This window comes from Aegilops tauschii, chromosome 2 (assembly GCF_002575655.3).
Source record: "Aegilops tauschii subsp. strangulata cultivar AL8/78 chromosome 2, Aet v6.0, whole genome shotgun sequence".
In the NCBI taxonomy this organism is placed as follows: domain Eukaryota; kingdom Viridiplantae; phylum Streptophyta; class Magnoliopsida; order Poales; family Poaceae; genus Aegilops; species Aegilops tauschii.
Genome location: NC_053036.3, coordinates 288,480,890 through 288,496,044, shown reverse-complemented (window position 1 = coordinate 288,496,044; position 15,155 = coordinate 288,480,890).

Below are 15,155 nucleotides of genomic sequence, written 5' to 3'. Positions count from 1 at the left end.
AATAGTCCAAGGGATATGACTCCTTTTGTTTCAACTACAAAATAATATTGTTTGAAAGCACTATTTATTACCAAGTGACAAAATTGAATACTCGCCTATATATGCTCCTGATCGTACCTGATTTTACTAAATTTTAGATGTCAAGGTGTTCCCTTTTTACAAATATACATGATCATATAAGATATCATTAATATATCAAACCAGCCTCAATTCGATAGATATACTGCCTTACTATTGTCAGTGGCACCGTGTGCATTCTACCTTTTCTTGGAAATTATTCATAATATACTCACGTAATAGTCCAAGGGATATGACTCCTTTTGTTTCTTTTTGTAAGTCATGTTTTTAACAATGTACAAAAAATATATTTTTGTCTGGAACAATATTTGCATAAAACCAATAGTAAAAGTTCTAGCCTGTGCTGTCGCACGGGTTGATGACTAGTATATCTTAATACTATGGTTGGGTTTTATCTTAATGAACGTTAGTAGTTGCGGATGCTCTCTAATAGTTCCAATCATAAGTGCACAGAATTCCAAGTAAGGGATGACATGCTAGCAGTGGCCTCTCCCACATAAAACTTGACATCGGTCTAGTAACGTAGTCAATTGCTTAGGGACAATTCCGCAACTCATACCACCACTTTTCCACACTCGCTATACTAACTTAATTATTTATTTATCTAAACGGCCCCTAGTTTTTATTTACTTGCTCTTTATTATCTTGCAAACCTATCTTACCACACCTACAAAGTACTTCTAGTTTCATATTTGTGCGAATGTTAAGCGTGCATAGAGTTGTATCGGTGGTCGATAGAACTTGAGGGAATATTTGTTCTACAAACCTAAAAATTATGCTATACTTAAATATTTTTATGAGAATTGTGAATATAATGTCGATATTAATGAGTTTATTGAGAAAGTCTCCGTTGTCCAAGAAATATTTCCGGAATCTATGGAAGAAGAAATTGATGACACTGTGTGCTCATTAGATGGAAAATATGAGGAGGGGAGCAAAGAACAAAAGGAGGAAGAGCGAATTCGTCACCCGTGCCTACCTTCTAATGAAATTAACTCTTTATCCCATACATTGTTTAATTTACCTTCGTGCGTACCGAAGGATGAATGCTATGATAATTGCTATGATCCTTGCGATTCGTTTGAAATATCCCTTTTTGATGAACTGGATGCTTGCTATGCTTATGGCCGTGATGCCAATATGAATTATGCTTATGGAGATGAACTTGCTCCAGTTCCTTATGTTAAGAATGAAATTGTTGCTATTGCACCCATGCATGATAGTCCTATTATCCTTTTGAGTTCTCCAAACTACACTATATCGGAGAAGTTTGCGCTTATTAGGACTATATTGATGGGTTGCTTACTGATCCTACTTGCAATAATTATGAAAGAGGAACTACATCTCCGCCTCTCTATGTTTCCAATATGATAAAATTGCAAGAAGTTGTTTATGCTATGTATCGACCTTTACTATGTGTGCATGAATTATTCTTTTATGACATGCCGATGCATAGGAAGAGAGTTAGACGAAGTTGTTGCATGATATATGTTTGTTTGTGCTCACTACTAAATCACAAATCATTGTTAATTAAAATTGGCTTTGATATACCTTGGGATCTGGGTGGATCCATTACTTGAGCCCTATATGCCTAGCTTAATGGCTCTAATGAAAGCGCTGCCAGGGAGACAACCCGGAAGTTTTAGGGAGTTATTTTATTCTGTTGAGTTCTTTCAAAAAATTTAAAAACAAAAAAACTATAGTGGGGAACCTAAAACTTTTCAAAAAGAAAAGTGAAAGAAAGAAGGACGAGCACCGTTGAAGTGGGGGAGCTCCTTGAACTTTGTTCATGCCCATGGAAACTTTGCAAATCTTGAATTATACAAACTTTTCAACAAAAATAATTATCCCCTTATACAAATCCATTGTATTATAAAAATAATGTGCCAAGATTTGCCTTTAGGATGATTAGATTGCTTGTTCGGTATGTGCAGTGCAAAAACAGAAACTTTGGCTGTAGCGCGTGAATTTACATTTTTTACTGGAATGTCAAAAGTTTCTGAAATTTGTACACAATACTGCTATATAGATTGTTTATTTTATTCTATTTTTTCAGAATTTTTGGAGTTACAGAAGCATGGTGAATTTTTAGATTACTACAGACTGTCCTGTTTGAACAGATTCTGTTTTTGATGCATTGTTTTGCTAGTTTTGATGAAACTATCAATTTTATCAGTGGTATAAGCCATGGAGAAGTTATAATATAGTAGATACAATGCAAAAACAAAATATGAATGGGTTTGCAACAGTACTTAAAGTGGTGATTTGTTTTATTATACTAACGGATCTCACGAGCGTTTTGTTAAGTTTTGTGTGATTGAAGTTTTCAAGTTTTGGGGGAGATCACGATGGATGAAGGAATAAGGAGTGGCAAGAGACTAATATTGGGGATGCCCGAGGCACCCCAAGGTGATATTCAAGGACTCCCAAGCAACTAAGCATGGGGATGCCCCGGAAGGCATCCCCTCTTACTTCTAACGACCATCGGTAATTTTACTTGGAGTTATATTTTTATTCATCACATGATATGCGCAAATTCTTGGAGCGTCTTTTGTGTTTATTTTTCCTTCTTATTTTATGCACCATGCTGGTATGAGAAAGTCCTTGGTTGATTTAAGAATGCTTCATGCACTTCACTTATATCTTTTGAGTATGGCTTTATAGAATGCTTCATGTGCTTCACTTATATCATTTGAAGTTTGGATTGCCTGTTTCTCTACATATAGAAAACCGCCATTTGTAGAATGCTCTTTTGCTTCACTTATATTTGTTAGAGCATGGACATATCTTTTGTAGAAAGATTAAACTCGCATGCTTGGCTTATATCTATTTAGGGAGTTGACAGGAATTGGTCATTCACATGGTTAGTCATAAAATCCTACATAAAACTTGTAGATCACTGAATATGATATGTTTGATTACTTGCAATAGTTTTGCGATATAAAGATGGTGATATTAGAGTCATGATAGTGAGTAATTGTGGATTGGTAGAAATACTTGTGTTAAGGTTTGTGATTCCCGAAGCATGCACGTATGGTGAACCGTTATGTGATGAAGTCGGAGCATGATTTATTTTTGATTGTCTTCCTTATGAGTGGCGGTCGGGGACGAGCGATGGTCTTTTGCTACAAATCTATCCCCCTAGGAGCATGCATATTAGTACTTTGTTTTGATGGATAATAAACTTTTGCAATAAGAATGTGAGTTCTTTATGACTAATGTTGAGTCCATGGATTATACGCATTCTTACCTTTCCACCATTGCTAGCCTCTTCGGTACCGTGCATTGCCCTTTCTCACCTCGAGAGTCGGTGCAAACTTCGCTGGTGCATCAAAACCCCGTGATATGATAAGCTCTATCACACATAAGCCTCCTTATATCTTCCTCAAAACAGCCACCATACCTACCTATCATGGCATTTCCATAGCCATTCCAAGATATATTTCCATGCAACTTCCATCATCATCATATACATGACTTGAGCATTCATTGTCATATTGCTTTGCATGATCGTAAGATAGCTAGCATGATATTTTCATGGCTTGTCCGTTTTTTGATATCTTTGTTATGCTAGATCATTGCACATCCTGGTACACTTCCAGAGTCATTCATATCTAGTCATACTTTGCTCTAGATATCGAGTTGTAAGTAAATAAAAGTGTGATGATCATCATTATTAGAGCATTGTCTTAGTGAGGAAAGGATGATGGATACTATGATTCCCCCACTTGTGCTTTAGAGTAGCACCATGTTCTTCATATAGAGAGTCTGTTGAGTTATCACTTTCATATACTAGTCGGAATTTTCATTATAGAACTTGGCTTGTATATTCCTACAATGGGCTTCCTCAAATGCCCGAGGTCTTCATGAGCAAGCAAGTTGGATGCACACCCACTTAGTTTTCAGTTTGAGCTTTCATACACTTATATCTCTTAGTGCATCCGTTGCATGGCAATCCCTACTCCTCGCATTGGCATCAATTGATGGGCATCTCCATAGACCGTTGATTAGCCGCGTCGATGTGAGACTTTCTTCCTTTTTGTCTTCTCCACACAACCTCCACCATCATATTCTATATCCATGGCTCATGCTCAAGTATTGCGTGAAAGTTGAAAAGGCTTGAGAACATTAAAAGTATGAAACAATTGCTTGGCTTGTCATCGGGGTTGTGCATGATGAAATACTTTGTGTGATGAAGATGAAGCATAGCCAGACTATATGATTTTGTAGGGATAACTTTCTTTGGGCATGTTATTTTGAGCAGACATGATTGCTTTATTAGTATGCTTGAAGTATTATTGTGTTAATGTCATTTGATAGACTATTGCTTTGAATTGCTTTATTAGATTACATGATCAGGATTATGCTAGGTAGCATTCCACATCAAAAATTATCTTTTTTATCATTTACCTACTCGAGGACGAGCAGAAATTAAGCTTGGAATGCTGATATGTCTCCATCGTATCTATATTTTTTTATTGTTTCATGCCAATATTCTACAACTTTCCTATACTTTTGGCAACTTTTTATACTATTTTTGGGACTAACATATTGATCCAGCGCCCAGTGTCAGTTCCTGTTTGTTGCATGTTTTTTGTTTCATAGAATATCCATACCAAGTCCAAACGCGATAAAAACTTACAAAGATTTTTTGGAATATATGTGATTTTTGGGAAAAAGAATCAACGCGAGACGATGCCCGAGGGGACCACAAGCCCTTGAGGCGCGCCCCCTACCCAGGGCGCGGGCAGGGGCTTGTGGCCACCCCGTAAGGCGGTTGGTGCCCTTCTTCGGCTGCAAGAAAGCTAATATCCGAGTAAAAATCATGTTAAAATTTCAGCCCAATCGGAGTTACAGATCTTCGGGAATTTAAGAAATGGTGAAAGGCCAGAAACAGGGGTCGCGAAACAGAAGAGAAACAGAGAGACATATCGAATCTCGGAGGGGCTGTCGCCCCTTCGCTGCCATGGAGACCATGGACCAAAGGGGAAACCCTCCTCCCATCTAGGGGGAGGTCAAGGAAGAAGAAGAAGGAGGGAGGCTCTCTCCGCCTCTCTCCCGGTGGCGCCGGAACGCCGCCGGGGCAATCATCATGTGACGACGATATACTCCAACAACTCCGTCATCTTTACCAACACCTCCATCACCTTCCCCCATCTATCTACAACGGTCCACTCTCCTGCAACCCGTTGTACCCTCTACTTGAACATGGTGCTTTATGCTTCATATTATTATCCATTGATGTGTTGCCATCCTATGATGTCTGAGTAGATTTTTGTTGTCCTATCGGTGATTGGTGAATTGTTATGATTGGTTTAATTTGCTTGTGGTTATGTTGCTATCCTTTGGTACCCATCATATGAGCGTGCGTGTGGATCACACCATAGGATTAGTTGTATCTTGATAGGACTATGTATTGGAGGGCAAGGGTGACAGCAGCTTCAGCCTAGCATAGAAATTGATGCAAATGGGATTGAAGGGGGGCCAATATATCTTAATGCTATGGTTGGGTATTACCTTAATGAACATTAGTAGTTGTAGATGCTTTCTTATAGTTCCAATCATAAGTGCATAGAATTCCAAGTAAGGGATGACATGCTAGCAATGGCCTCTCCCACATAAAACTTTCTATCGGTCTAGTAACGTAGTCAATTGCTTAGGGACAATTCTGTAACTCCTACCACCACTTTCCACACTCGCTATACTAACTTAACTATTTATTTATCTAAACAGCTGGTAGTTTTTATTTAGGTACTATTTATTATCTTGCAAACCTATCTTACCACACCTACAAAGTACTTCTAGTTTCATACTTGCTCTAGGTAAAGCGAACATTAAGCATGCGTATAGTTGTATCGGTGGTCGATAGAACTTGAGGGAATATTTGTTCTACCTATAGCTCCTTGTTTGGTTCGACATTCTTACTTATCGAGAAAGGCTACAATTGATCCCCTATACTTGTGGGTTATCAGTCTCTCTTCCATCCCATGACAAACAGGCACACACCTCATCAAAACAGCCCGAGGAATATGTCTTCAGTGAAGCATAATTTATATTTACGGATATATGTATATCAAAACTAGAGTGTTTATATTTCAAGTTTGTGAACAAGTATTATTCTACTACTTTGGATCCATTGCAACGCACGGGCTGGCATGTTGGTAGTAGTACAAGAAACAAATTCTGAGTTTGGCACGAGTTCGTACTGCGGGAGCACCACAAGCCCTGGCGCAGGAGTTACACTTCCCTCTCAAGGCCCATGGGACCGAGCTTGAGCGGGTTAGTGCACCTGCCTTTGAGTCAATGACATGTAGACCCTAAATGCGGCTGGCCCACATGTCATTCTCATAAAAGCAGAGGGGCGGTGGGACCGAGAGGGGTGAGGCGCAGGTTGGCGGACGTCTGGTGTCATGGGTGCGAGCAGCGTCAGGGGAATCACATGTGGTTGTGGTAGAAATTTGATGGTCGCCGCAGTTCAGCTGGCCCGCATGTCATGCACACAGAGACAGAGGAGTGGTGGAGCCGAGAGGGGTGAGGCGCACGTCGGGGGACGTGGTGCTGTGTGACGCTCGGATAATTAAGCTACAGTAACCCTCTACTAATGTTGCCACGTCACCACGATTACTGTTGATAATCTCGCGATTTCAAAACTTGTTCAAATTTAAATTTGAAATAAAGTCAAACTAGAAAAGTTTTCAAAAGTCAAAACTAAAATGTTCTAAATGTAGCAAGTAATTCATAATAAATATTGGTGGAGAAGACACACTGTTATAAAGTAGTTAAATGCACTATAATAAATAAAATAATGGTAAAACTATTAATTAAATGCTCGTAAAATTAATAAACAAATACAAACTACTTTCTAAAATGTGCTAAATTGCTTGTGGGAGTGGGATATTTAGTAATACTAATTTAGGGACTATTACTGTATTTTATTTAAACTAAAATCTATTAAAGATTAAAAGAAAACATAAAAGAATAAGAAAAGACAAAACAAACCAAAAACATAAAACAAAAAGAGAACAACAACCCCCCCCTCAACTGGGCCAACCGGCCCAGCTAAGCAGCCAACCGACCAAGGCCCCTCCCCCGGCCCACCTAACCGCTATATCCCCCGGTCCACCCCCGCAAACCCTAACCCACCCCATGATCCCCACTCCCCCACTCGCTCTCTCCACTCACTCCCCCGATCCAGATCGGGATCGGGGCGACCGCGCCCTCAACGCCCGACGCCGGCCTCCCGCCTCTGCGCCAACCCCGGTGAACGCCGCCCCGTCGCCATCACCGGATCGCCTCGACCTCGTCTCCTCCCCTGCGTGCGTCGTCCCCGTCCCCCACCTCAAGCCCCGCTGCCATTGACCTACATCTACCTCGTGAGGCCCCCTCCTTCCTCCTCTGCCTTGCTACCGCCCGTGGCGCGCCCTCCCCTGCTCACTGCAACGCACGCCGCGGCCTCCGCCTCCGACCGCCGTCGCCCGCATACGCGCCACTGCCAGCAATCGCGCCGCCGCCATGCTCGACCCGCACTTGGGCCAGCCACATCGGCCCTCGCCCCGCACCCTTCCCTGCACACCGCTCGGGGCTGCGCCCAGCGCGCCTCCGCACGCGCCCTGGCGCGCGAGCCCGCACCGTTGCCTCGCTCGACGCCGCCAGCCACCGCGCCCGAGCTGCACTTCGCCCGGTCCCGCTCTGCCCTACGCCCTACCCGTCGTTGTCGTGGACCGCGCGCGCCCGCGCGCCCACAGCCGCGCCAGCCGCGTCGTCGTCCCCCCCTCGGCTGCTTGCCCTTGCCATCCGCGTGCCCGGCCTAGCGCTCGCGCTCGCCGCACCTGCGCACCCGCGCCTCCACGCGACCACCTGCGCTCCCCACCGCCCTCCTGCGCCTGCAAGCTGCGGCTGCTGCAGCCGCTGCCGCCCGCGGCTGCCATGCTGGTCGGCGCTCCGCGCCTCGCGTCGCCCTGCAGCCGCTGCCTGCCGGAGCTCCCTCTCTACGCTATCGTAGCTGGCCGGCGAGCCCCGCCTTGGCCAGAGCCTGACCCAGCGCCATGGCGGGCAATGCCCCGCTCGCGCCCATCAGGTTCGCCCGCTAGCGCCCAGCGCTCCCTCGGGTGACACCCGCACCCAAGCGCCCGAACCCGATAGGCCTTTGGCCCAATGACAGGCGGGAAAAAATAATAAAAATAATAATTATGAATTAATAAAATTAATTAATTAAGTTAATTAATCATGTTTAATTAATCTAATTAACTAGTTAGTTTAATTAAAACAGTAATTAGATTAGCTAAATCCTAATTAACCTAAATAGAGAATGACAGCTGGGACCCACACGTCAGTTTGACCCAGTCAACACCTCTGTTGACTGCTGACGTCATGATGACGTCGGCAAACACTATTCTGGATAATGTTGAATTAAAATAATTATATAAATGCTGAAAATGATTTAAATCTTTTAAAATTAATATAAAATAAACCGTAGCTCGGATGGAACAACTTTGTACATGAAAGTTGCTCAGAACGACGAGAAGAATCCGGATGCGTAGCCCGTTCGTCCGCCACACATCCCTAGCATAGCAAACTCGCAACTTTTCCCCTCCGATTCATCTGTCCGAAAACGCGAAACACCGGGGATATTTCCCGAATGTTTCCCCCCTTCACCGGTATCACCTCCTACTGCGTTAGGGCACTCCTAGCACCGTTACTTGTCATGTCATGCATAGATATGCATCTGTTTGCATTATATTCATTGTTTCTTCCCCCTCTTCTCTCCGGTAGACTACGAGACTGACGCCGCTGCTGGTTCCCCGATCGTCTACGTTGTTGACGACCCCTACTTGCCAGAGCAACCAGGCAAGCCCCCCCTTGATCACCAGATATCGCCTATTCCTTCTCTCTACTGCTTGCATTAGAGTAGTGTAGCATGTTACTGCTTTCGGTTAATCCTATTCTGATGCATAGCCTGTCATTGTTGCTACAGTTGTTATCCTTACCTGCAATCCTAAATGCTTAGTATAGGAAGCTAGTATTCCATCAGTGGCCCTACATTCCTGTCCGTCTGCCATGCTACACTACTGGGCCGTGATCACTCAGGAGGTGATCACGGGCATATGCTATATACTTTATACTGTTACATTACTTATGATGCTGTTCGGAGATGGGGGTTGAAGGGGCAGGTGGCTCCATCCCGGTAGAGGTGGGCCTGGGTTCCCGACGGCCCCCGACTGTTACTTTGTGGCGGAGCGACAGGGCAGGTTGAGACCACCTAGGAGAAAGGTGGGCCTGGCCCTGGTCGGCGTTCGCGGATACTTCAATTAACACGCTTAACGAGATCTTGGTATTTGATCTGAGTCTGGCCACTGGCCTAACCGACTACGCGGGAACAATTATGGGCACTCGGCGTCGTGGTATCAGCTGAAGCCTTCTTGACCTCAGCGACTGAGCGGCACGCGCCGGGTTGGACCGCGTAACGCAACTTCCTTTGTAATTGTGACGCCCCCGATTTGACCGTACACTAATCATGCACGCAAATGTGTACGACCAAGATCAGGGACTCACGGGAAGATATCACAACACAACTCTAAAACATAAATAAGTCATACAAGCATCATAATACAAGCCAGGGGCCTCGAGGGCTCGAATACAAGTGCTCGATCACAGACGAGTCAGCGGAAGCAACAATATCTGAGTACAGACATAAGTTAAACAAGTTTTGCCTTAAGAAGGCTAGCACAAAAGTAGCAACGATCGAAGAGGCAAGGCCTCCTGCCTGGGACCTCCTAACTACTCCTGGTCGTCGTCAGCGGCCTGCACGTAGTAGTAGGCACCTCCAGTGCCGTGGGAGTCGTCGTCGACGGTGGCGTCTGGCTCCTGGACTCCAACATCTGGTTGCGACAACTAGATAGAAAGGAAAGGGGGGAAAAGAGGGAGAGAAGCAACCGTGAGTACTCATCCAAAGTACTCGCAAGCAAGGAGCTACACTACATATGCATGGGTATATGTGTAAAGGGGCATATCAGTGGACTGAACTGCAGAATGCCAGAATTAAAAGGGGGATAGCTAGTCCTGTCGAAGACTGCGCTTCTGGCCATCTCCATCTTGCAGCATATAGAAGAGAGTAGATTGAAGTCCTCCAAGTAGCATCGCATAGCATAATCCTACCCGGCGATCCCCTCCTCGTCGCCCTGTTAGAGAGCGATCGCCGGGTTGTATCTGGCACTTGGAAGGGTGTATTTTATTCAGTATCCAGTTCTAATTGTCATAAGGTCAAGGTACAACTCCGGGTCGTCCTTTTACCGAGGGACACGGCTATTCGAATAGATAAACTTCCCTGCAGGGGTGCACCACATAACCCAACACGCTCGATCCCAATTGGCCGGACACACTTTTCTGGGTCATGCCCGGCCTCGTAAGATCAACGCGTCGCAGCCCCACCTAAGCACAACAGAGCGGTCAGCACGCCGGTCTAATCCTAAGCGCGCAGGGGTCTGGGCCCATCGCCCTATGCACACCTGCACGTTGCGAACGCGGCCGCGAGCAGACCTAGCAACCCACACGATCACGGCGGTTACGTCAAAGCGGTCCAACACGGCGCGCGCCACTCAGTCGCTGATGTCATGAAGGCTTCGGCTGATACCACGACGCCGGGATACCCATAACTACTCCCGCGTAGATGGTTAGTGCGTATAGACCAAATGGCCAGACTCAGATCAAATACCAAGATCTCGTTAAGCGTGTTAAGTATCCGCGAACGCCGACCAGGGCCAGGCCCACCTCTTACCTAGGCGGTCTCAACCTGCCCTGTCGCTCCGCCACAAAGATCCACTTGCGGGTACTCCTACGAGCCGACCCGACTTTAGTCATCACATGTGTCATGTATATAGTATATAAGTATATACCCGCGATCACCGCCCAGGTGATCACGGCCCGATAGTGTAGCACAGCAGACGGACAAGAATGTAGGGCCACTGATGGAAATCTAGCATCCTAGACTAAGCAAGTAGGATTGCAGGTAAAGGTATCAACAATAGTAGCAAGGATAGGCTATGCATCAGAATAGGATATCGAAAGTAGTAACATGCTACACTACTCTAATGCAAGTAGTAGAGAGTAGAGTAGGCGATATCTGGTGATCAAGGGGGGGGCTTGCCTGGTTGCTCTGGCAAGTAGGAGGGGTCGTCGACTCCGTAGTCGAACTGGGCAGCAGCAGTGTCGGTCTCGTAGTCTACCGGAGAGAAGAGGGGGAAGAAACAGTAAATACAATGCAAACATAAGCATGACGACGCGTGACATGACAATGACCGGTGCTAGGGGTGTCCTAACGCGACAGCAAGTGGTATCGGTGAAGGGGGGGGGAACATCCGGGAGGTATTCCCGATGTTACGCGTTTTTGGACAGACGGACCGGAGGGGGAAAGTTGCTAGTTCGATAGGTTAGGGAGGTGTGGTGGACGAACGGACTGCGTATCCGGATTCGTCTCGTCGTTCTGAGCAACTTTCATATAGAAAACATTTTCATCCGAGTTACGGTTTAAAAGATATGAATTTTCAAAGTTCATTTGAATTTCTGGAATTATTTAATTAACAGAAAAAGGGATATGACGTCAGCATGACGTAGGAGTGACGTCAGCGGTCAACAGTCCGGGTTGACTGGTCAAACTGACACGGGGGACCCACCTGCCATAGACAGTGGGTTAACAGAGGATTAAACTAATTAGTTTTTAGTTAATTAACTACTGGGCCCACCTGTCAGTGAGAGATTATTTAAAGTAATTAATTTTATTTATAAAACATTTTCTTTTTCTTTTTTTTTAATTATTGCGGCGGGGCCCGCATGTCAGTGACTGGGCCTGCCCAGTCAGCAGTTGACTGGGTCAACCCAGTCAACTGGGACCCGTGGGGGCCACTGGCAGTGACCCAGGGGGTGGCCCCAGGTGTGCCACGTCGGCGGCCGGCGCCGGAGCAACGCCGGCGACCAGACGCACGGCGGCGCGGCTCGGGAGGGGTACGGGTTTCACGTACAGGGGGTCTCCGGGGGCGTGGCTGGGCGCGTTCGACGCGTCTCGACGTCGCGCGGCCAACGGCGGTGGTCGGAGGGGCTGGAACGGCCGGAGACGAGCGCTACGAACTCGCCGGCGGCGAGGAGCTACGGGTGCCCGACGGAAACATATCTACGGCGAGCTAACGAGAAAGCGGAGGGGCTGGGGGGCATCTACAAACGGCGGGGAGTGCAACGGGCTTGACCCCGTGACCATTTGGTCACCGGAGACCCGCCGGCAGCGAGCTCCGCGGCGCGGCGTTCGGGCGCGCGTGGGGGGAAAGCTAGGGAGCGTGGGCGAGCTAGCGGAGTGGGGGAGGAGGTAGAGGAGCTCACCGCGTGGCGCAAGAAAGGCCCGTGGGTGCTTAGAAGCAGCAGGTCGGTGCCGGGGAAGAAGGGGGTCGTCGGCGTCCGAAGATGAAGGCGAGCTCGGGGAGGCCGATGCAGTGGCTCCGAGCTTCGGCGGAGAGGCGGAGGGGGTGCAGTCGAGGGCGGCGACGTCGTACGACACGGCGAGGTGGCGAGTGGGGCACGGTGGCCGCGTGAACGACGGGAACGGCGGCGAGCGCGTCGGGCGTGGGGAAGAGGAGAGCGGCGTGGATCCGGGGGGAGAGGCGCAGAGGCCGAGGGAGTGAGCGGGGTGAGTGGGAGAGAGGCCCGAGGGAGCGGGGGCCGCTGGCGCCCTTATCCTCTCGCGGGGTTCACCGCCGGCGAGGGGGTTCGGCGGCGACGCGCCCCGTTCCGACCCGGTCGGGGGAACAGGAAGGGGACGCGGGGGGGAAGGTGGGCTGGGCCGGGGTCGCGGCTGCGGCCCAGTTTGGGCCGGGGGGGCAGTGGGGGGGGGAGCGGGCCCTTTTTCCTTTTTTTTCTTTTTTTTCTCTGCCTATTTCTGTTTGCTGTTTTCTTTTTATTTGTTTATCTCCTTTTCTGTTTTTATTTCATTTAAAAGTATTTAGACATTTTATAAAAATGTGTTTTCTCCACCATAATTACCAGTGTATTATTTAGCACCCACTGAACATTTTTGTTTGAATTTTTGAAAACTTTTATTTTCCACTTTAATTATATTTGAAGTTTGAACTAGGAGTTTGAAAAGGAAGGTGATCCAAATGTGATCAAGCCCTGTTTAGCACATGATTAGCTTAATCACAGGGGGTTACTGTAGCATGATTCTCAGGGTGTTACAGTAATGGAGGTTGCTAGGTCTGCTCTCCGGCCGCGTACGCAACGTGCAGGTGTGCAATGGGCGATGGGCCCAGACTCCTGCGCGCATAGGATTTAGACCGGCATGCTGACCTCTCTGTTGTGCCTAGGTGGGGCTACGACGTGTTGATCTTCCGAGGCCGGGCATGACCCAGGAAAGTATGTCCAGCCAAAGGGGATCGAGCGTGTTGGGTAATGTGTTGCACCCCTGCAGGGAAGTTTATCTATTCGAATAGCCGTGTCCCTCGGTAAAAGGACGACCCGGAGTTGTACCTTGACCTTATGACAACTAGAACCGGATACTTAATAAAACACACCCTTCCAAGTGCCAGATACAACCCGGTGATCGCTCTCTCACAGGTCGACGAGGAGAGGATCGTCGGGTAGGATTATGCTATGCGATGATACTTGGTGAACTTACCATCTACTCTCTTCTACATGCTGCAAGATGGAGGCTGCGAGAAGCGTAGTCTTCGATAGGACTAGCTATCCCCCTCTTATTATGGCATTCTGCAGTTCAGTCCACCGATATAGCCCCTTTACACATATACCCATGCATATGTAGTGTAGATCCTTGCTTGCGAGTACTTGGGATGAGTACTCATGGTTGCTTTTCTCCCCCTTTTTCCCCCTTTCCTTTTCTTCCTGGTTGTCGCAACCAGATGCTGGAGCCCAGGAGCCTGACGCCACCGTCGACGACGACTCCTACTACACCGGAGTTGCCTACTACTACGTGCAGGCCGCTGAGGATGACCAGGAGTAGTTTTGGAGGATCCCAGGCAGGAGGCCTGCGCCTCTTTTGATCTGTATCCCAGTTTGTGCTAGCCTTCTTAAGGCAAGCTTGTTTAACTTATGTCTGTACTCAGATATGTTGCTTCCGCTGACTCTCCTATGATCGAGCACTTGTATTCAAGCCCTCGAGGCCCCTGGCTTGTATTATGATGCTTGTATGACTTATTTTATTTTTAGAGTTGTGTTGTGATATCTTCCCGTGAGTCCCTGATCTTGATCGTACACATTTGCGTGTATGATTTGTGTACGATTGAATCGGGGGCGTCACAAGTTGGTATCAGAGCCGACTGCCTGTAGGAATCCCCCTTCAACACTCCTTGGCCGAAGTTGAGTCTAGTCATTGCTAAACATTTACTAACATGGTTGTGTGGCTTACGGGCCCACGTCGCCATTGGGTGGTATTAGGATCTTTTATTCCTCGTCTATACTCTGGGACTCTTATCTCTCTTCTACTTGGGTTAAATGGTTTTACTAACTCTAACTCTAGGTTCTCGTAACTACTTCCTTCCGGAGAGCCACTCGATACAGATGATCGCTTGATGCACTAGAAGATTCCAAAGTTACTCTCCGATGTTCCCTCGATACTTTGTGCCATCGCTTTTGCACTTCCATTCCATCGATAAACCCCAATGGATAACCAAGTACACTTGCCATTCATACAATCATTCCCCGTTGATCTTGTTATTACAAGATACCCCGAAATTCTCTCTAATGTTCCGAGAATACTTTGTGCCTACTGTCGGTGTCAAAACCGGCGGATCTCGGGTAGGGGGTCCCGAACTGTGCGTCTAGGATTGATGGTAACAGGAGAAGGGGGGCACGATGTTTACCCAGGTTCGGGCCCTCTCTATGGAGGTAATACCCTACTTCCTGCTTGATTGATCGTGATGAATATGAGTGTTACAAGAGTTGATCTACCACGAGATCGTAATGGCTAAACCCTAGAAGTCTAGCCTATGTGAATATGGTAATGTGTATCCGTCTATCCGGACTATGCTCTCCGGTCTATATAGACACCGGAGAGATCTAGGGTTACATGGGGTCGGTTACAT